The 22225-nt window shown below is 42.1% G+C and overlaps 1 protein-coding gene across 1 annotated transcript in view; it reads left to right on the forward strand.

Annotated features, from left to right (window-relative positions):
* The first annotated feature begins 1830 nt into the window (after nucleotides 1-1830).
* cacna1d (calcium voltage-gated channel subunit alpha1 D) overlaps nucleotides 1831-22225 on the forward strand; it is a 352130-nt gene continuing 331735 nt past the window's right edge. Inside the window, exon 1 of the mRNA XM_033036547.1 lies at nucleotides 1831-1964. The gene's annotated coding sequence lies outside the window, so the exon portion shown is untranslated. The remainder of the gene's footprint in view (nucleotides 1965-22225) is intronic.

The following is a 22225-nucleotide window of genomic DNA, read 5'->3' on the forward strand; positions in this document are numbered from 1 at the left end:
GATGTTGTTCAAACAAGAATTTCATTGTTACCCGCACCTTCAGCATATGACAATGAACTTGATTTGACAGTTGTATTGTCCCTGGTCAATTCGTCCCTTCCCACCCAAACCACCCCCTCTCCAGGCACTTTCACTTGCAACCGCAGGAAATGCTACACTTTTTGCTTTACTTCCCCCCTTGACTCCATTCAAGGACCCAAGCAGTCTTTCCAGGTGCGGCAGAGGTTCACCTGCACCTCCTCCAACCTCATCTATTGCATCCGCTGCTCTAGATGTCAGCTGCTCTACATCGGTGAGACCAAGCGTAGGCTTGGCGATTGCTTCGCCGAACACCTCTGCTCGGTTCGCATTAACCAACCTGATCTACCGGTGGCTCAGCACTTCAACTCCCCCTCCCATTCCGAATCCGACCTTTCTGTCCTGGGCCTCCTCCATGGCCAGAGTGAGGACCACCATAAATTGGAGGAGCAGCACCTCATATTTCGCTTGGGCAGTTTGCACCCCAGCAGTATGAACATTGACTTCTCTAATTTCAGGTAGTCCCTACTTTCTCCTCCCCTTCTCAGCTCTCCCTCAGCCCACTGGCTCCACCTCTTCCTTTCTTCTTCCTGCCACCCTCACATCAGTCTGAAGAAGGGTTTCGACCCGAAACTTGCCTATTTCTGTCGCTCCACAGATGTTGCCTCACCCGCTGAGTTTCTCCAGCATTTTTGTCTACCTTTTGTCAGTTGTATGTTGCAATAGTGTAAATTGGTCCATGAAGTTCTGTTAATGATTGAATAGACTCACCTTCAAACACTTGGCTTCCTCGACATGAATCAAGACCCAGCCTGCAATGTTTTGATATTTTATTCAAAATATTTGCATTTTTACCTACAAATATAATCTGAAAAAACAGGAAAGAAAAACACATGTATCCATTTAGACTTAATTAATTGGTGTGATCTGATTTTGAAAAGTTAGGATGCAAAATTAATTGAATATATATTCTGGGACTGAATACTTACATAGTTTAATCACTGCTGTATTAGCTCTGGCAGCTTAGTTCAGGTTGATGAATTGTACTTGTCTTGTCTCTTGGCTTTCAGGCTGTAATAAGCAAAAATAAAGTGTGTAGTTCCAACCCAGTTTGAGATGGGCATGAATTCTGATGCATGTTTGACAAACATCTTTATAATCTTTTAATGATGAATGTCTTATTTATAACCAATTCTAAATGATACATTTTCAATCCCATTCATCACACATTTTGCCTGTCGTTTACACCGAGACTGCAATCATTGCAATAAAAATGTGGAACATGCTGGACATGTTGATCTTTAATATGCACTTCATTTATTTCCTTTCATCAAATTACAGTGAGGTTTGTCAGATACATTTCACCATGTAATCTGATAGTTTTCAGAGAAGGCTTCTGCGTTGTGAAATTCTGTAGCTTTTTCTTTTACAATTAACAATGATCCAATAGATGGTCTGTAATAAATAATTGATCTTTAATAAATATGGCAGGACACAGAGCTCAATCTGCCTATCTATTATTTAAACGGGTATCTTAAATAAATGACAACACGTTTATAAGTATTACATATTCAATTTTAGAATGTGCTCAGGAAGGCACCAAACTATATAATTGGCAGTTGTAAACTGTAAAATAAAATAATTATTAAATATGTGGCTTTGTGAAAGGATGCTACTTTGGGGTGTAATTGTCAAGCCCCCTTGTTTAGCTCCTGCATATCGGAATTAATAATTGATGCTTTAAGCTTCTGGAAACAACTATTTGCTCCACCTTGTAATACAACACTCTACAGTATTATAAACAGTGGTGCTACTTTAGTTTGTGACTGTAGCATTACAGAGAGGTCTTCTGGAAAGCTATGTTATTGTCCCAAAAGCATGAGTGATTGCTTTATCATCTGCATGGGATTCAGGAACATGGCTGATTCAAAACTTGGATTAATGGGGTGAGTATTTTTTTGCCATGTGAATATCATTCAATAATATAACAGAAATCATTATGAACTATATTGCAATACAACAATATTTTTATAACTTGTTTATGCTGACTTATTTTGAAAGTCCTTCCTATGGACTTCACCACTTGTTTCAAGCATGGTGTAAATAGTTTAAGCATTCTTCATGTACGTAAGGAAGATCACGCATTAAACTGTTGCCTTAGGTGATTGCAGTCTTTAATTGCAAAGCAACAAATTTAAATACTGGACAAAGTTAAACCCAAGTTTACCATTTTATAACAAACAACATTTTAAGATATTGGATCTCCCTGGACACAGGTCCCAACTCTTGAGAAATACTTTCTTCTTAAATTGTAAATACTTATTTGGAATTGATTGAGCTTTACGTTGGAATTTCTTTTAAAGAAGTTATTGACACCATATCGCGAATAGTTTAATCGAGAAGGTGGTTCCAAAGATTTGAATAAAATGTTAGAAACTTAAACGTTGATTAGTGGTACATTTAGACTTTTTCATGAATGGACGTATAAAATGCTATTAAATACAATATTTTTAACATATTTATTTATAAAAAAGTTTTAAATTCAAGTCTGTATGGGACAAATATATAGTTAGACATTATTATGTTAAAATTAATATTTATAATTGTTATCTCTGAAGAACATTGCAATTCATTTGTAAATAAAGTAAAGTATTCCTTGTATTATTACGTGGAGCTGCAATTTTGGTCTTTTCCTGAAATTTTGAAATCTGATTTTGGTCTCCTAATTTGAGGAAGGACATTATTACAATTGAGGGTGTGCAGCATAGGTTCACCAGGTTAATTCCCGGGATGGCGGGACTGATATATGATGAAAGAAAAGGTCGACTGGGCTTGTATTCACTGGAATTTAGAAGGATGAGAGGGAATCTTATCGAAACATATAAAATTCTTATAGGACTGGACAGGCTAGATGCAGGAAAAAAAATTCCCAATGTTGGGGGAGTCCAGAACCAGGGGTCATGGTTTAAGAATAAGGGTAGGCCATTTAGGACTGAGATGTGGAAAAACTTTTTCACCCAGAGTTGTGAATCTGTGGAATTCCCTGCCACAGAAGGTAGTGGAGGCCAATTTAAGAGATGGTTAGATTTAGCTCTTAGCGCTAAAGGAATCAAGGGATATGGGGAAAAAGCAGGAATAGGGTACTGATTTTAGATGATCAACCATGATCATATTGAATGGCGGTGCTGGCTCAAAGGGCCAAATGGCCTACTCCTGCACCTATTGTCTATTATCTCCGCTTATGCGGTGTGCCCTGGGGATTCTCACACGCCTTAAGTCTATGTTTAAGGATACATCGAAGACTATAGCTGTCGCATTTCTGGAATAATTAACAGCAGAAAAAACACATCTTGAAAATGTTATACAATTTCTCTCCGATCAATGAAGAATAGGTTAAATAAATAGGCGGCACAGTTATGCGCCAGAGATGATGATACAAAATAAGATGAAAATGACAAAACAAAAAAATCACAATAGTGATAAAAGTGAAATTACCGGCTCGATTTTGTCACTATGCACACCAATTCACTTGCAATTTCACGTGATTTGCAAGCAATATTTTTAACACTACTTGGCAAATTGTAAAGCACAGATGCAAAGTGTCCAAATGCTTTTAGTCTGCAGACTAGACAGCTGGTGAAGTTAATCTCCATGTAATGCTATTGACACCTATCCTGTCAAACTGAGCTAGCTAATATACTGTGTGAACAGCATAGGAAAATCTGACCTGAGTTGCAGCGAAAAAAAACAAACCTACCTGCACTTTTTAAATAGTGCATGTGTGTTGATCCTTTCAAAAGTTATCTTGCTTGACTTGCTAGTATGTTAGTTAATGAACTGGAATCAGCTTTTATGAACAATTATGAACAAGTGGTGCTGTTTGCATTTTGTAGAAGAAGAAATTGTGAGGAAATGCTGAGACAAGGTAATTTGTCACTTGGGGCGCAGTAACCTTTCATCCAGACTTGCAGAGTGAAATGGAGATGGGAGTGAGAGCTGATAGGCAGGGCGGCCATATTCTGGGACCCATTCCTTCTCTCCAGTGATGCTGCCTGTCTTGCTGAGTTACTCCAGCATTTTGTGTTTGTCATCCGAGCAAAACTTTGAAGCACTTTATCCATTAAAAACAATGTTTGAGAAATACCAATTCTCTAGCAAGGATGTCTCTGCCACGTGCTGTAGGCAGATATACGAAACAATACGATAGCACTTTATTTATCCCAGGAAGGAAATTCCTCAGAAGTTTCAGTTTAGTTCATTGTCACGTGTACCAAGGTACAGTGAAAAGGTTTTGTTGCGTGCTAACCAGTCAGCAGATTACAATCGATCCATTTACAAAGTATAGACACATGGTAAGGGAATAACGTTTAGTGTAAGGTAAACCCAGTCCGCGGGTCATCAAAGAGGTACCGTAGCTACTTTGGTCCTGTCTTCCTTAGTGAAGACATAAATAATCTGCCAGAAATAGCAGGGTACCGGGGGTCAACTGAGATGGAGGAACTGAGTGAAATCCAGGTTAGCCGGGAAGTGGTGGTAGGTAAATTGAATGGATTAAAGGCCGATAAATCCCCAGGGCCAGATAGGCTGCATCCCAGAGTACTTAAGGAAGTAGCCCCAGAAATAGTGGATGCATTAGTGATAACTTTTCAAAACTCTTTAGATTCTGGAGTAGTTCCTGAGGATTGGAGGGTAGCTAATGTAACCCCACTTTTAAAAAAAGGAGGGAGAGAGAAAACGGGGAATTACAGACCAGTTAGTCTAACATCGGTAATGGGGAAACTGCTAGAGTCAGTCAGCCCACCTGTCCCCCCAGATCCTGACCAACTTCTACAGGTGTACCATCGAGAGCATCTTGACCGCCTGCTTCGCGGTATGGTACAGCAGCTGCACTGTTGCGGACAGGAAGGCACTACAACGGGTGGTGAAAACCGCGCAGCACATCATCGGTGCCCTGCTCCCTGCCATGGATGCCCTCCACCGAAAACGGTGTCTGAAACGAGCTGGGAAGATCATTAAAGACCCCTCCCACCCCAACCATGGACTGTTTGCCCTCCTCCCATCAGGGAGGCGGTACAGGAGCCTCAGGTCTCGTACCAGTAGGATGAGGAACAGCTTCTACAATCATACCGTCCCATTGCTGAACTCGGAGTCCCGCCGATAGATTCCTCCGGTCCCTCCATCCCCATTGTTTAATTATTCTGTATTTTTTATTATTCTGTATCCCCTTTTTTTATTTATTTTTTAATTTCTATATTGCACTACTACGGACTGACGCAAAACTGCATTTCGTTGTACCCATACTCAGTATTTGTGCAATGACATTAAAGTTGAATTGAATTGAATTGAATTGAATTGAATTGAATTAAAGATGGGATAGCAGCACATTTGGAAAGTGGTGAAATCATTGGACAAAGTCAGCATGGATTTATGAAAGATAAATCATGTCTGACGAATCTTATAGAATTTTTCGAGGATGTAACTAGTAGAGTGGATAAGGGAGAACCAGTGGATGTGTTATATCTGGACTTTCAGAAGGCTTTCGACAAGGTCCCACATAAGAGATTAGTATGCAAACTTAAAGCACACGTTATTGGGGGTTCAGTATTGATGTGAAACATAGAAACATAGAAAATAGGTGCAGGAGTAGGCCATTCGGCCCTTCGAGCCTGCACTGCCATTCAATATGAACATGGCTGATCATCCAACTCAGTATCCTGTACCTGCCTTCTCTCCATACCCCCTGATCCCTTTAGCTACAAGGGCCACATCTAACTCCATCTTAAATATAGCCAATGAACTGGCCTCAACTACCTTCTGTGGCAGAGAATTCCAGAGATTCACCACTCTCTGTGTGAAAAATGTTTTCCTCATCTCGGTATAAAAGATTTCCCCCCTTATCCTTAAGCTGTGACCCCTTGTTCTGGACTTCCCCAACATCGGGAACAATCTTCCTGCATCTAGCCTGTCCAACCCCTTAAGAATTTTGTAAGTTTCTATAAGATCCCCCCTCAATCTTCTAAATTCTAGCGAGTACAAGCCGAGTCTATCCAGCATTTCTTCATATGAAAGTCCTGACATCCCAGGAATCAGTCTGGTGAACCTTCTCTGTACTCCCTCTATGACAAGAATGTCTTTCCTCAGATTAGGAGACCAAAACTGTACGCAATACTCCAGGTGTGGTCTCACCAAGACCCTGAACAACTGCAGTAGAACCTCCCTGCTCCTATACTCAAATCCTTTTGCTATGAATGCTAACATACCATTCGCTTTCTTCACTGCCTGCTGCACCTGCATGCCTGCTTTCAATGACTGGTGTACCATGACACCCACGTCTTGTTGCATCTCCCCTTTTCCAAATCGGCCACCATTCAATAATAGTCTACTTTCCTGTTCTTGCCACCAAAGTGAATAACCTCACATTTATCCACATTATACTGCATCTGCCAAGCATTTTCCCACTCACCCAACCTATCCAAGTCACCTTGCAGTCTCCTAGCATCCTCCTCACAGCTAACACTGCCCCCCAGCTTCGTGTCATCCGCAAACATGGAGATGTTGCATTCAATTCCCTCGTCCAAATCATTAATATATATTGTAAATAGCTGGGGTCCCAGCACCGAGTCTTGCGGTACCCCACTAGTCACTGCCTGCCAATATGATAAGGACCCGTTTACTTAGAGGGGAGAAAAGGGCATGGCCAGAGTGCGACTCGTCCTTGATTATACTGCTGGCCTTGCTGGGGCAGCGTGAGGAATAAATGGAGTCAAAAGAAGGGAGGTTGATTTGTCTGATGGCCTGGGCTGCATCCACAATTCACTGCAATTTCTTGTGGTCCTAAAAGGAGCTGTTCCCAAACCAAGCTGTTTGGTGCATCTGTAGAAATTGGTGAGAGTTGTAGGGGACATGCCAAACTTCCTAAGCCTTCTAAGGAAGTAGGAAGGCTTTGATGTGCCTTCTTGGCCCGACCCAAAACGTCATCTATGCATGTTCTCCAGAGATGTAGCCTGACCTGCTGAGTTACTCCAGCACTTAGTGTATTTTTTTTGTAAACCAGCATCTGTAGTTCATTGCATCTCCCTATTCGCAATGCTCCAATGCAAATTAGAGAGGCTCACTTATTTAAGGAGAGGCAATACCAACACTTTCTCCTCAGGGAAAGAGCAGAATGTGGGTGGGATTTTATATAGTTCAATGAGTTTGTGTCAGCATGCCAATTATATCAAGGACTCCATGTCAGATCTCGGAGATACCATGCATGGAGAAAGAATATCAGTCCCTCAACGTACAGTATTAGTGACCAATGTAGGAAGATAAAGATCAGCATCTGATAACCATTATAAGTAATGATGAGTGTAAACCTACTTTATTTCCTTCAGATAAATCTACCACCCTATGTTTTACATCCTGCATCACCATTTGATTAAGGAGTCTCAGTCCTGGTCAGGAGCAGCACACAAGATGAGGCAGCCATGTTGGGAGCTCCTTTGTTGTCCACTTTGTTTCGTGCAGAATGGTAGTGTGAAGTTTTTTATGGAAATGTCTGAATTATATCTCGACCCCTTAGAAAACCAGCAGTGCATCATGCAAAGCCTGGATGACATTTAAGCTTGAGATGATGAAAGGAAGTAACATTCCTACACTCATGACAGCACTTTACTGAATTTGCCAGTATCAACAGTTTGTTGGGTCACCATTGATCGTTGCCCTTATAAGAACAACCACAAAGTTACACTCGCCACAAGGGAAGATCCTAGGATGGATAATAAGTGATAAGGAACTTAACTTCTGACACCATAAAGTCTTTCCATTATCTATAAGACATCTGTCAGGTCTGTATAATTCTCCCCTTGCTTGTGCGAACCTAGCTCTAACATCGCTCATGTCTAGGTGATAGAGCTAATAGGAATCTACATGAACCACCCAAAAGATTAACTCCTTTCTCAGCTGGTGCACTGTGATTGCAGTGTTTGCCACCCACAAAGCGTATGGAAGCAAAACCATGAAGACGTGTTCAAAACTATCATCTGGTAAAAGACAATAAATGCATGAGTACATCATCAATGTCAAATTCATTTCTTAGTTACACACTTCTGATCTGGAAATATATCTACTTTTGAGAGGACATTCACCAAAAACATATCAAAGGATCAGTCCTAACTACTTCCAATGATTGCTGTTAACCTCAATGGTAATTAGCAGCAATCATTAAAGGCAGGATTGAGTGCAACACCTGAATCCCATGAGTGAAATAACAACAGCACCACTTATCATTATATCTGTCATTCCTTATTATGACCCAGGAGGTAGTTCACCTGGTCAACTCCAGCTTCCAGCTGTGCAATCATCCTCCTAGTTTCCATAGCGCTGCAATTTATGTTCTCAATCATGCCCATCAAGTACCTTTGAATTCTTTGGCCACTTTCCTACAGAGTGATTTGCAGGCAGCCAATTAAACCACTCGCACAACTTTGTGATGTGAAACTGGAGTTCCTGGCAGAAACCAAGTAGTCACAATGAGGATTATCCACAGACAGCACTTTGCTCAAGACTGTTTTGGTTATGATGACCTAGAAGAAGCTATTCTGCCCAATGGGTACCAGGTACCAACAATGTACTCCCATTCACCTACTTATTTCCCTGTAACGTATTCTCTCTCCCATACCCATCAACTCCCCCTCATCCCAATTAGCATCAATACATGCGAGCTGCTCATTCAATTATGGATAAAGCAATAAACAGAACAGTCAGCAGAGACTGGCTTTTACAATTAGATGAAATTAACTTTTGTGTCACTGTGTTTTGATGTGGATTCGAAATACATATAATCATGGCTGTGGAGCACTCTAATGCAACTTTCCAGTGTGGTTCAATCAGATTTCTGCCATAAAAATAGAAAATACATAAGAAACAAAAATGTAAATATTTTTTTAATCTGGATTCTTTGAAATAACTCGGGTGGCATGGTGGCACAGTGGTAGAGTTGCTGCCTTACAGCACTTGCAGTGCCGGAAGCCCGGGTTTGATCCTGACTACGGGTGCTGTCTGAATGGAGTTTGTAGGTTCTCCCCGTGACTGCGTGGGTTTTATCCGAGATTTTCGGTTTCTTCCCACTCCAAAGACGCACAGGTTTGTAGGTTAATTGGCCTGGTACGTCTAAATTGTCCCGAGTGAGTGCAGGACAGTGTTAATGTGCGGGGATCGCTGATTGGCGCAGACTCGATGGGCCGAAGGGCCTATTTCCGTGCTGTCTCTCTAAACTAAATTGCCAACAAACCTTTTGTTAACGTCCTGTGAAAACACACGTGTGAAGAAAGTGGTGCAGTCAGAATGAAGTGCCAGTGGATACGCAAGCCTGAGCATTGCAAAGGCACCCAAAAATTAGCAAGAAATAGCACAAACACAATTGAAAAAAAAAAGCTGACTTTGATTTGCAAGGACTTGGTTAATTCCATTTTTGATGAATGTGCAACATCCCACAGATGCAAAAATTAAATTCCAAGTCAGTGAATAAAATGAAGGACAGATTTCAAAAGTACCAACACAGCAGAGTAGTAAGTTCACTATCTGGCAGAATGGGTGTGAGGGCCAATAATAATATACATGAAAAATTAAGGGAATTTACAAACAAAAATAAGAGGACAACTAACCATATTTGTTGACAACTAACCTGATTAAAAAGGTAGACGTTAAGATTTTTAAGGGGGGAAGGGGGATGGGTGGGGGCTGGGAAAGTGATTAACTTTCATCCTCACTGTGTAAATAGAAACATCACATTAACAAAATTATAAAGTAATTAACTGTACTTTTTTTTAATCAATACATTTTTTTGTGGCTTCCTCTTATTGTTGACTTTTCCCCTCTACTATTACCCGAGACAAAACATAGCAACTGGAAATTGAGTTGTCATCACAAAACAGCAGGAGGATAAGACAGCCTTGGGAATCCAGCGGACATGATACGCTGACTCATTGTAGGTGTTACCTCAGGCAGCAAGTGTATTATAACAAACCAGCTACCTCTGCACAATAAGTAAGCAGTGGGGAATGACAGTAATGCCCCTGTCCCACTTTGGAAACCCGAACGGAAACCTCTGGAGACTTTGCGCCCCACCCAAGGCTTCCTAGCGGTTCCCGGAGGTTGCAGGTGGTTGCCGGAGGTTACAAGTAGTGGAAGCAGGTAGGGAGACTGACAAAAACCTCCGGGAACCGCACGGATACCTTGGGTGGGGCGCAAAGTCTCCAGAGGTTTCCGTTCAGGTTTCCTAAGTGGGGCAGGGGCATTAGACTCCCTAGTTAGGCTCTGGCCACTGTATCCCATCTGCGAATCATACTGGCAGAGTCAGTTAACCATGTGTATCCTCAACGACACTGAGGTTTATCATCACCCTCAATCTTTATATGCCAAAAAATATCTTCCGTGCGTAAACAGGGGAAATCTGACTAGGACGTTTGAACATCTGATACTTTTTTTCAGTTGTTTCTGAAACAACTGTTTACGTTTTTAATTATTGTTCAATCTCTGAGATTTTGCCAGGATTTCCCAGCAGGTGGTATTGTCATTACCATGTAACAATTTGCATCGCCTCCACATATTTGGGGGAAGCTTATCCTGAAAACGGCTTTATGCCAGATTGTCGGGGTTGAGTGCTGGTGGCAGGAAAATGTAAGAGAAAATGCAAGGTGATAGTGTAGGATACCAATATTGGTAACAATAACTAGATGCTATCATGACGGGACAAACATAAGTGTATTTATCCAATTTGAGTCTGGGGAGGGAAAAATAGTAAGATGACACAACTGAAGGCTCTTTACTTGAATACAAGCATCATTCATAGCAAGCTGAATGATTTAATGATTTACACAGAGATGAACATTTCATAACAATTGAGACACCTGAGTGAGACAAGAGGACATTAGATTAAGTCTTTAGATCGAGTAGATGTGTGCCACAATAATAAACTAACTGTGCCTATACTCTCTTAAGTTTAGATAACTAATACTTGATCTCATTGAAACACACAAAATCATAGAGGACATTATAGGACAGATGCCAGTGACATTTTCTTGGCTGGTGTGTCAAAAATCTGAAGTCACAGTCTCAAAATAATGTGTCAACTATTCAGGATGGAGGCAAAAGCAAATTTCTTCACAATGGGCAGTGAATCTTTGGAATTGTCAACCCAAGACAACCATGGAGACTGGGTGAATGAGTATATTTAAGCGAGAGATAGATAGACTTATGTATATTAGAAGAATCAAGCGTTATGGAGTTAAAGTTGTAAACCGACATTGAGCACAGGCATGTTGGAAATCACCCAAGATCCTAATGAATCGCAGAGAAGATACAAGGGGCAATAGTCTACTCCTGTTTTTATGTCTTATGTTCATTTCTCCATATTAGATGTTACTGGCATATGAAGGACCTCATCAGCAAATATTTTTTTTAAATTGGCATTCAGCCACCTTTCTCCTCTATTGCACACTCTGCAGTTGGATTAATTAACTTTTCCACATTTATATCTGTCAAAAGGCTTGTTAGCCGCTGGAGATGGATTAATGGATAATTATTGCAACTGCATCATGATTGGTTTGCATTGATGGTAATGAAACTGTATTCCCACATGCTGCATGTTTTAAAGCACCGCTTATGCCTGACTTTTTTTGCTAATAAGTCAATTTTGTTCTGCAAAAATAAACATTGAGCTAATTTCTCCAAAGGGGCAAATGGTATTTCTTACTTAACACAAGTAGTGCCTGGTTAAAACATAAATTATGGTCTAAATTCACATCAGGGCTTAGTATCTTCACGAGTTTAATGGTAATTTAGTTCAATATTATTACTTCCATTTCTTTACTGGTTTTCAAAACTGGAACCAAATTAACATTTCTAATCTGTGGCTTTGTTAATCACTTAAACTCTTTCATCTCAAATGTACCCATTTTACAACCACGAGGGAGCATCATGGAAACAATCAAAATATTGAATTTTAGACAATAGACAATAGGTGCAGGAGTAGGCCATTCAGTCCTTCGAGCCAGCACCACCATTCAATGTGATCATGGCTGATCATCCCCAATCAGTACCCCGTTCCTGCCTTCTCCCCATATCCCGACTCTGCTATTTTTAAGAGCCCTATCTAGCTCTCTCTTGAAAGCATCCAGTGAACCTGCCTCCAATGCCCTCTGAGGCAGAGAATTCCACAGACTTACCACTCTCTGTGAGAAAAAGTGTTTCCTCGTCTCCGTTCTAAATGGCTTACTCCTTATTCTTAAACTGTGGCCCCTGGTTCTGGACTCCCCCAACATCGGGAACATGTTTCCTGCCTCTAGTGTGTCCTTGATTAATTTTGGATCCTTTTTAAAAAAAATGCATCTCTGCAGAAGCAAACCATAATTAATATTTCCTCCTAAACTAAACGATTACATTCCAAAATTCTGTAAGAAATTAGAACTGTCTGATTCAAAATTATTAAGCAATATTAAAATTCCCTTATAGAAATTAGATATAACAAATATTTATTGGCTTTTTGCCATGTACAGTCACAAATATCCGACAAAAGATGCCTCGTGTTTTAATATTGGAGGAAAGGAAGTGGAGATGAGTTTTGATCAGGATATATATTTAAAATTTTTGTGTCAAATTAATATTAGTAGATATATTAATTAACCATTTTTATTGAGGATACAAGGGACTGCAGATGCCAGTTTACAAAAAGTCAAAGTGCTGGAGTAACTCTGCAGGTCAGGCTGTATCTCTGGAGATCATAGATAGGTGATGTTTTGGGTTGGGACTATTCTTCAAATACAGGTATCTTCATCTGAAGCCCGAAATGTCACCTAACTATTTTAATTGCTCGGCCATTCATAGCAATCACAAATTATAATCACATTTCCCATTCTCTTCTCTCTCTATTCTTGCTGTTTGATTCTTTCAATCCATCTCCACCTCCCCCACCCCCATCCCTCCCACTTTCTTTTTGTCTAATACCCTTCCTCTCATGTATCATTACTGGCAGATGGCAAATGTGCTTCAGGAGAGACAGGGGTGATGATAAAGGAGGAAGTGGGGGGGTTGCATTATTGGTTAAGGAGGATGTCACAGCAGTAGTCAGAGGTGGCATTACGGATGGTTCATCTAGTGATGTTATATGGGTGGAGTTGAGGAACAAGAAAGGGATGATCACCTTGCTGGGGGTGTACTACAGACCCCCAAATAGTCAGCGGGAATTAGAAGAACAAATATGCCAGGAGATTGCAGACAGCTGCAAGTCAAATAAGGTTGTTATAGTAGGGGATTTTAATTTTCCCAATTTGGGAAAATCATAGTGTGAAAGGTATAGATGGTGTTCAGTTTCTCAAAGGTGTTTAGGTGAGTGTTCTCCAACAGTATGTAGAGGCTCCCACATGTGAGAGGGCGACACTTGGGAAATCGGGAAGGGCAAGTGAATGAAGTGTTGAGGAGCTTTTTGGACAAGTGACCAATGTTCGATTAGGTTTAAAATACCTAAGGATAGGGACAGAGAGAGCTCACGTGTTAAAATGCTAAATTGGGGTACAGCCAACTTACAGGGGATGAGAGAAAGTCTCGCTCAAGTTGATTGGAGCAGGTTGTTTGAGGGGAAAGGAACATCAGCCAATTGTTTTTTTAAAAGTGTGATGACAAAAGCTCAGGAGTTAAGGAAACTTGGCTGATGAGAGAAATAGAGGCATTGGTTAAGACTAAAAAGGACGCATGGGACAGGCTTGGCAACTGGGATTAAGTGTATCCCTGGAGGAGTTTCGGGAACCAAGGAGCAAAGTAAACAAGTAAATCAGAAGGGCAAAAAGGGGCCAGGAGTTAGCATTAAGGATAACCCCAAGAGATTTTATAAATACATAAGGGGGAAAAAGGGTACCTAGAGAGAGAATGGAATCAAAGCAGTCAACTCTGTGTGGAGCCACAAGAGATGGGCAAGGTCCTCAATGAGTATTTCTCCTGTGTATTTACCGAGAAGAAAGACAGGAGGATGGAGGGACTAGGGGCAGTCAATGGAAGTGTCGAGAAATTGGTGTTACGGTTGAAGAGGTGCTGAAGGTAGACAAATTTCCAGGGCCTGATCATATATATCCGAGGACATTGTGGGAAACTAGAGAGGAAATTGCAGGAGCCCTGGTTGAAAATTTACAAATTGTCTTTAAATACAGGAGAGGTGCCAGGAGACTGGAGGGTGGCAAATGCTGTGCCTTTATTCAAGAAGGGCTGCAGGGAAAATGTTGGGAACTATAGGTCAGTGAGCTTAACATCTGTAGTTGAAAAGTTACCAGAGGGTATTATGAGGGATAGGATATACAGATATTTAGACGGACAAGGGCTGATTCGGGATAGTCAGCATGGTTTTGTATGTGGGAGGCCGTGTCTCACAAATCTAATTTGAGTTTTTGGAAGACATGACCAAAAAGGTCGATGATGGCAGAGCTGTAGATGTTGTATATATGGACCAGTAAAGCATTGGACAAGGTTTCTCATGGTAGGTTGCTCTGGAAGGTTAGATCGCAAGGGATCCAAGGAGAGATAGCTGAATGGATAGAAAGTGTGTAGGAAAGAACTGCAGATGCAGTTTTAAATCGAAGATAGACGCAAAATGCTAGAGTAACTCAGCGAGACAGGCAGCATCTCTGGAGAGAAGGAATGGGTGACATTTTGGGTTGAGACCCTTCTTCAGACTGAAGGGTCGAGACTTGAAACGTCACCCATCCCTTCTCTCCAGAGATGCTGCCTATCCCACTGAGTTACTCCAACATTTTGTGTCTATGAATGGATAGAAAATTGGCTTCATGGAATGAAGCAGAGGGTGATGGTGGAAGGTTGCTTCTTGGACTGGAGGCCTGTGACTAGTGGTGTGCCTCAGGGTTTGGTGCTAGGCCCGTTACTGTTTGTCATCTATATCCATGATTTGTATGAGAACATACATAGCAAGATTAGCAAGTGTGCAGATGATTCAAAAGTGGGTGGTTTTGCAGAGAGTGAAGATCATTTGAAAAATTGCAGCAGGATCTTGATCAATTGGCTAAGTGGGCTAAGTAATGGTTGATGGCATTTAATGCAGAAAAATGTGAGGTGTTTCATTTTGGGAAGTCCAACATGGGCCGGACCTACACAGTGAATGGTAGTGCTCTGGGTAGTGTTGTAGAGCAGAGGGATTTAGGAGTGCAGGTACATGGTTCCCTGAAGGTGGAGTTACAGGTAGCTCGGGTGGTCAAAAAGGCTTTTGGCACATTGGCCTTCATCAGCCAGAGTATTGCATATAGAAGTTGGGTCATGTTGCAGTTGTGTAAGATGTTGGTGAGGCCACATTTAGAGTATTGTGTTCATTTCTGGGCACCGTGTTATAGGAAAGATGTCGTGAAGCTCGAAAGGGTACAGAGAAGATTTACGAGGATGTTGCCAGGACTATAGGGTCTGAGATATAGGCAGAGGTTGAGTAGGTTGGGAGTCTATTCCTTGGCGCGCAGGTGGATAAGGGGTGATCTCATAGAGTTGTATAAGATCATGAGAGGAATAGATCGGGTAGATGTACAGAGTCTCTTGCCCAGAGTAGGTGAATCGAGGACTAGAGGACATAGGTTTAAGGTGATGGGGAAAAGATTTAATAGGAATCTCAGGGGTAACTTTTTCACACAAAGGGTGGTCAATGTATGGAACAAGCTGCCAGAGGAGGTAGTTGGGGCAGGGACTATCCCAACATTTAAGAAGCGGTTAGATGGGCATATTGATAAAAAAAAGGTTTGGAAGGATATGGACCAAATACTGGCAGGTGGGACTAGTGTAGCTGGGACATGTAGTGGAGCAGGGTATGTTTCCACTTCCACACTGTATCACTCTATGACTACAAGGCAGTTGGGATAATCCAATGGCAGGCACATTTTGGAATGCGACTCACTTTTCCACACTTTCATTCTCCCTTCCTTTACTTATCTCACACACCATTTCCTTGCCATTTCATTTGCTACCCATAACCACTCTCTTAACAGTTTCCGCCCTCTATCCCAGACTAGACTGAATGGAAAGTCTATTAAGCTAGGAAATCTGTTTCTTAATGCATTCACTGTGCTATCATGAGAGGTGGGTGTTGCTGGAGAAACATAGAAATATAGAAAATAGGTGCAGGAGTAGGCCATTCGGCCCTTCGAGCCTGCACCGCCATTCAATATGATCATGGCTGATCATCCAACTCAGTATCCTGTACCTGCCTTCTCTCCATACCCCCTGATCCCTTTAGCCACAAGGGCCACATCTAACTCCCTCTTAAATATAGCCAATGAACTGGCCTCAACAGCTTCTGTGGCAGAGGGTTCCAGAGTTTCACCACTCTCTGTGTGAAAAATGTTTTTCTCATCTCGGTCCTAAAGGATTTCCCCTTTATCCTTAAACTGTGACCCCTTGTCCTGGACTTCCCCAACATCGGGAACAATCTTCCTGCATCTAGCCTGTCCAACCCCTTAATAATAATAATAATAATAAATTTTATTTAATGGGCGCCTTTCATACATCTCAAGGACACCTTACATAGTAATCGGAATAAAAACATATAATCGGAATAAAACAAGTAATTAAAGACATCACAGTGACACAAATTAAAAACAGAATTCAATCCAAAAACAGAAAATCAAAAACACAGTGTGAAGAGGGAGCAGCGGCAGCCAAAGCGCGCCAGCGTCCACTCTCTCTTCACGGCAGCCATCTTGGACACAGACCTACAGGACTACAATTAGACAAAAAAATCATCCCCCCACAGTGGGTAGCACTGTGGAGGAAGGCACAATGTCCAGTCCCCACCCCATGTTCACCCCAAAGTCAGGCCTATTGAGGCCACCGCAATTGCCTGTACGGAGGCCCGATGTCCCTGGCCGTTCTCACCGGGTGGTCTTGCCCCGGCGTCGGGAGAGTCCTTTCGGCGGCTGGGCCACTTGGAACGGCCGCTTCCTGGTTGGAGCCCGCGGCTGCCGAAGCCGACAAGGCCGCGCCGGTTTGGCGCTCCCAGGCTCCCGATGAAAAAGTCGGCGCCCGCTCTCCGCACTGCCGCCTTGCCGTCTCTCCGCTCCACAAACCCACAGCCCAGAGATGTTGCTCACGGCGGTCCAGCTCGCCAGAGCTCCAGCGCGGCGACCCAGGCAAGGCATCGCCCGCTCTGCTCCGCTCCAGCGCTCCAATGCTGTGCCGCCACTCAGGCCGAGGTGCTGGGTGGTTCCCGCCAAGAAACGGCGCTCCAAGCCCGCTGGTAGGCCACGAGGACGGGTCGACGGGCAGCCCGGAAAAAAGGCTGCCACACCGACCAGGTAGGGACCTATAAATAAAGTAACACCTACCCCCCCACATTAAAAGACCATATCCCCTACAAACAAAAAAACAGGACTCACTAAAAACTATTAAAAAAAACGAATTTAAGACGGACAGCTGCTGGCTAGCAGCCGTTCACCAAGATGGCTCCTCCTCCTTAAGAATTTTGTAAGTTTCTATAAGATCCCCCCTCAATCTTCTAAATTCTAGCGAGTACAAGCCGAGTCTATCCAGTCTTTCTTCATATGAAAGTCCTGACATCCCAGGAATCAGTCTGGTGAACCTTCTCTGTACCTTTAGTGCCTATCTTTAATTGCACATGAAGTGGGTGGCCTGCATAGCTATTCCAGAAAGCATGTTCGCGGCTGTCATGGTTCCCCACCTCTAGATTCAAATTTGAGCAAATCAGATGCATTTATTAAAAAATAGTAATTTTATAAGGTCATAAGTAATAAGAGCAGAATTAGGCCATTCGGCCCATCAAGTTTATTCCACCATTCAATCATGGCTGATCGATCTCTTCTTCCTAACCCCATTCTCCTGCCTTCTCCCCTTAACCCCTGTACTAATCAAGATTCTATCCATCTCTGCTGTACAAATATCCATTGACGTCCCTCACAGCCTTCTGTGGCATATAATTCCACAGATTCCCTACCCTCTGTCTACAGAAATTCCTTCCCATCTCCTTCCTAAAGGAACGTTCTTTAATTCTGAGACCTCTAATTCTAGACTCTCCCACTAATGGAAACATCCTCTCCACATCCACTCTATCCAAGCCTTTCACTATTTGGTACGTTTCAATGAGATCCCCCCATCATTCTTAAAATATCCAGCAAATACAGGCCCAGTCCCGCCATAAGTTACCCTACTCATTCTTGGGATCATTCTTGTAAACCTCCTCTGGACCCACTCCAGGGCCAGCACATCCTTCCTCAGACACGGTGCCCAAAATTGCTCACAATACTCCAAATGCGTCCTGACCAGTGCCTTATAGAGCCTCAGCATTACATAGAAAATAGGTGCAGGAGGAGGCCATTCGGCCTTTCGAGCCAGCACCGCCATTCATTGTGATCATGGCTGATTGTCCCCTATCAATAACCCATGCCTGCCTTCTCCCCATATCCCTTGACTCCACTAGTCCCTAGAGCTCTATCTAAGTCTCTCTTAAATCAACTTGGCCTCCACTGCCCTCTGTGGCAGGGAATTACATAAATTCACAACTCTCTGGGTGAAAAAGTTTTTTCTCACCTCAGTCTTAAATGGCTTCCCCTTTATTCTAAGACTGTGGCCCCTGGTTCTGGACTCGCCCAATATTGGGAACATTTTTCCTGCATCTAGCTTGTCCAGTCCTTTTATAATTTTATATGTTTCTATAAGATCCCCCTCATCCTTCTAAACTCCAGTGAATACAAGCCTAGTCTTTTCAATATTTCCTCATATGAGAGTCCTGCCATCCCAGGGATCAATCGCATGAACTGACGCTGCACTGCCTCAATCACAAGGATGTCCTTCCTCAAATTAGGAGACCAAAACTCATTCCTGTTTTGTACTCTAGCTCTCTTGAAATAAATGCTAATATTGAGTTTGACTTCCTTACTACCGATTCGAACACAACCAAGAGTCCCTGCTTTCTCTGCACTACCTGCCCTTCCACCTATTTTCGTATCATCTGCAAACTTGGCCACAAAGCCTTCAATCCCCTCATCCAAATCATTAATATACAATGTAAAGAGTAGCAGCCCCAGCACAGACTACCTCCGCTAGTCACTGGCAGTCAACCAGAAAAAGGCCCTTTTATTGCCACTCTTTGCCTTCTGCCATCCAGCCAACCTGCTATCCATGCTAGTATCTGCCCTTTGATACAATTTAATTGATCGCCACTACTGATTTAGGTTTTATTTCAAGTTTACCTAATCAAATTAAGATGAATTTCCTTGCTGCTGTGGTGGCATGTGAATTCATGGCTTCAGATCATTCATTCAACAACTTTCCACTGTTCTGTATCAGAATACAAAAATCACAATAAAATTCAAATTGAAAGGGTCTCAGCTCTTTACTGTGCATCTGCAAAGAGAAACCAGCAGGCAAAGGAAGCACGGGGACAGAAGCTTCAGGAGACCAAAGTAGAGGCAGAAATAGCAGAGCAGGTGCATAAGGTTGGAAGCAGCAGCTTGAGATTTATGGAGAGCATGTAGTGAGGGGTGACAGATAATGGAATGGTGATAGCGGAGGCCCAAGATGGTGTGAATATTTTATGGAGTATGAATGTAGTATGCTAGTGATAAGGGTGGTAAATACAATAGTAACAGTGGAATCTCTATTCAACATTCTTTTTATAATTTGAAATGTAGAAATGTTACCACTTAATGCATCTGAACCTTCTAACAGTGTATTGACATGGGTGGAGAAGGATCAAAGTTAAGTAGGTTACAATATAATTTATTTTCAAGCCTTAGAACAGTAGTGGAAGACTGATGAAATGGAAAAGATCTACAGTATATGACCACGACATCTAAAAGAAATAGCATGAAACACAATATAAGATGGAGTGAATGTTACATAACAATAAATGTACATAGATAAAAGATTGTTAATATCCAGCCAATCTTCTAAGGCATTGAAATGAATAGCCACTGTAATCCTAACATGAAAAGTAGGGTAGTGGTGAAACGGAATCAAATCATGTATACAGACGTGGATTAATTTTATACTCTGTCCTTGTCGTTAAATCATATTTTGCATTATTAAGACCAGAAGATGGCAGTGGGTGAGGAAAAGGTAATGGAGTTGTGAAAAATAGATTTGCATGATTTGAGTTGGCAAGCATTATGTGGTTTCACAAATCTAAAGTACAAACAATGCTGATAAAATTAAAACTTAAAGAATAAGCTGCATGAAAGTAGCGAAAACATTAATTTGTGCATCAGGTGTAATTTATAAATTAGTTAGTCATAAAATGATTTTAAAAGCCACATCTTAATTTTGTATAGTTATAGTCAGGATAAATCTACAGATGGAGAAGAACTTGCTTTAGTATAGAATTACATAAAATAACATTCTTAATAACCTCATAATATCACAAAGTACTTTACAAATAAGTAAATTACAACAATTACTTTGAAGTGTAAACACTATTGTAATGTTTTAGGAAATGCAACTGGCAAATTGTGAACAAAGTTCCAGAGGAAAAAAAAAAGAAAAATTGCCTATCCAACATGTTATATGAGGAATAATAACACAAGAGTAGAAATTGCATTGCGTCAGCACCCAGGGATAAATCTCAATCAACATTTGCATTGGGGTTCACTTACATTGATTGGTGATCTGTGGTCGCCCAATGTGTTGTCTCAGGTAGGTGGCTGGCCAAGCAGCATTAAATTCAAATGGCTGTGATGCTGGCAGCCTTCCCAGTTAAATTCCAGGAAAAGATAAGAACTTGAGCTGTGAGGGTAGGTAATCATGTGGATGTAGGCGATCATTCATCAATTAATATTTGCTAGGACTGGAAGGGCTGAACTAGAGGAAGGGGTTGGGCAGGCTAGGACTGTATTCCTCGGAAGCTGAAGGTCTTCTACAGTCTTTGACCCAGGGTAGGGGAATCAAACACCAGAGGACAAAAAGACTTAAGATGAGAGGGGAAAGATTCAATAGGACTCTTGGGGGCGAATTTCACTCAGGGGAGTGGTGGATATATGGAACAAGCTACCTACCAGAGGAGGCAGTTGGGGCAGGTATAATAACAACATTTAAAAGACATTTGGACAAGGACATGGGTAGGAAAGATTCGGGCCAAATACAGGCAGGTGGAATTAGCAAAATGGGGCATCTTGGACGGCACGGAGGAATTGGATCTAAGGGCCTGTTTCTGTGCTGGGTAATTCTAAGTTCCGGTCACCCAGTTATATATTCAGAAGATTCTAAGTATTTTAGACAGCCCGTAGTGCATCAAAAATGGGTGTCATATATTTTACAATGAAATCACTACATGATAATTTGGTAGACAAAAGTGCTGGAGAAACTCAGCGGGAGCGGCAGCATCTATGGAGCGAAGGAAATAGGCAACGTTTCGGGCCAAAACCGTTCTTCAGACTGAAGACATAATTTGGTATGTTTTGTAAAATGGCACTCAAGACATTCTGTACCATTAAAGGTCAATATTTTCAAGCTGAGGCAAGAAAAAAAGATCTTGTTGTGAAGTGCAGAAAAAATACTGGGTGTAGATGCGGTCTGAATTGGCCTTCGCTGGCATAATAGCTAACAGGGAAAAATCCATTAGACTATATGCAGAGCAAGGTTTTTTTGTCTTTAAAAATACTTTTGGTTAGATATATGGATATGCAGGGAATGGAGTGATGTGGGTTATGTTCAGGCAGATAAAAGTATTGGTTTTGGCAATAGCAAGATGCTCAGGAATGACAATGTGGGCCGAAGGGCCTGTTCTTGTGTTATACAGTTCTATGAAATATTTCATCTTGAAATGGCATGGTGGATTGGGGAGTATGATGATGGTCGCTGACATAATCCAAGTGGCGGGCAGACATGTGGCAGAGCACAGCTGGAAGTCAGAGCACTCTCGTCCCTGACGGCTCCAATTCATTCCACTGAAGATTCCTTCACCTGAATTCCCAATTTCCTCAGGGATACGTTCTGTTTCTTTTCGTGAACCACGCAATAAGCCAAATCAACTGAATGAATAGTTTCCTGCAGGGAGAGCGAGCAGTCAGGACTGACTCCCGCCAATGCCCCAGGCTGCCCACAGTTGCTGGCATGTTCCCGCTGTCCTGGTCAATGCCGATGTCCGGGGCTCCGGCCACCCCGGACTCTCGGTGCTGTTGGGCCCGCAGTGTTGTCACCCCCCCAACCCCAACCTCGGGGCTCAGTGACGCCGGAC

Source organism: Amblyraja radiata, chromosome 18, assembly GCF_010909765.2.
Source record: "Amblyraja radiata isolate CabotCenter1 chromosome 18, sAmbRad1.1.pri, whole genome shotgun sequence".
Classification (NCBI taxonomy): Eukaryota; Metazoa; Chordata; class Chondrichthyes; order Rajiformes; family Rajidae; genus Amblyraja; species Amblyraja radiata.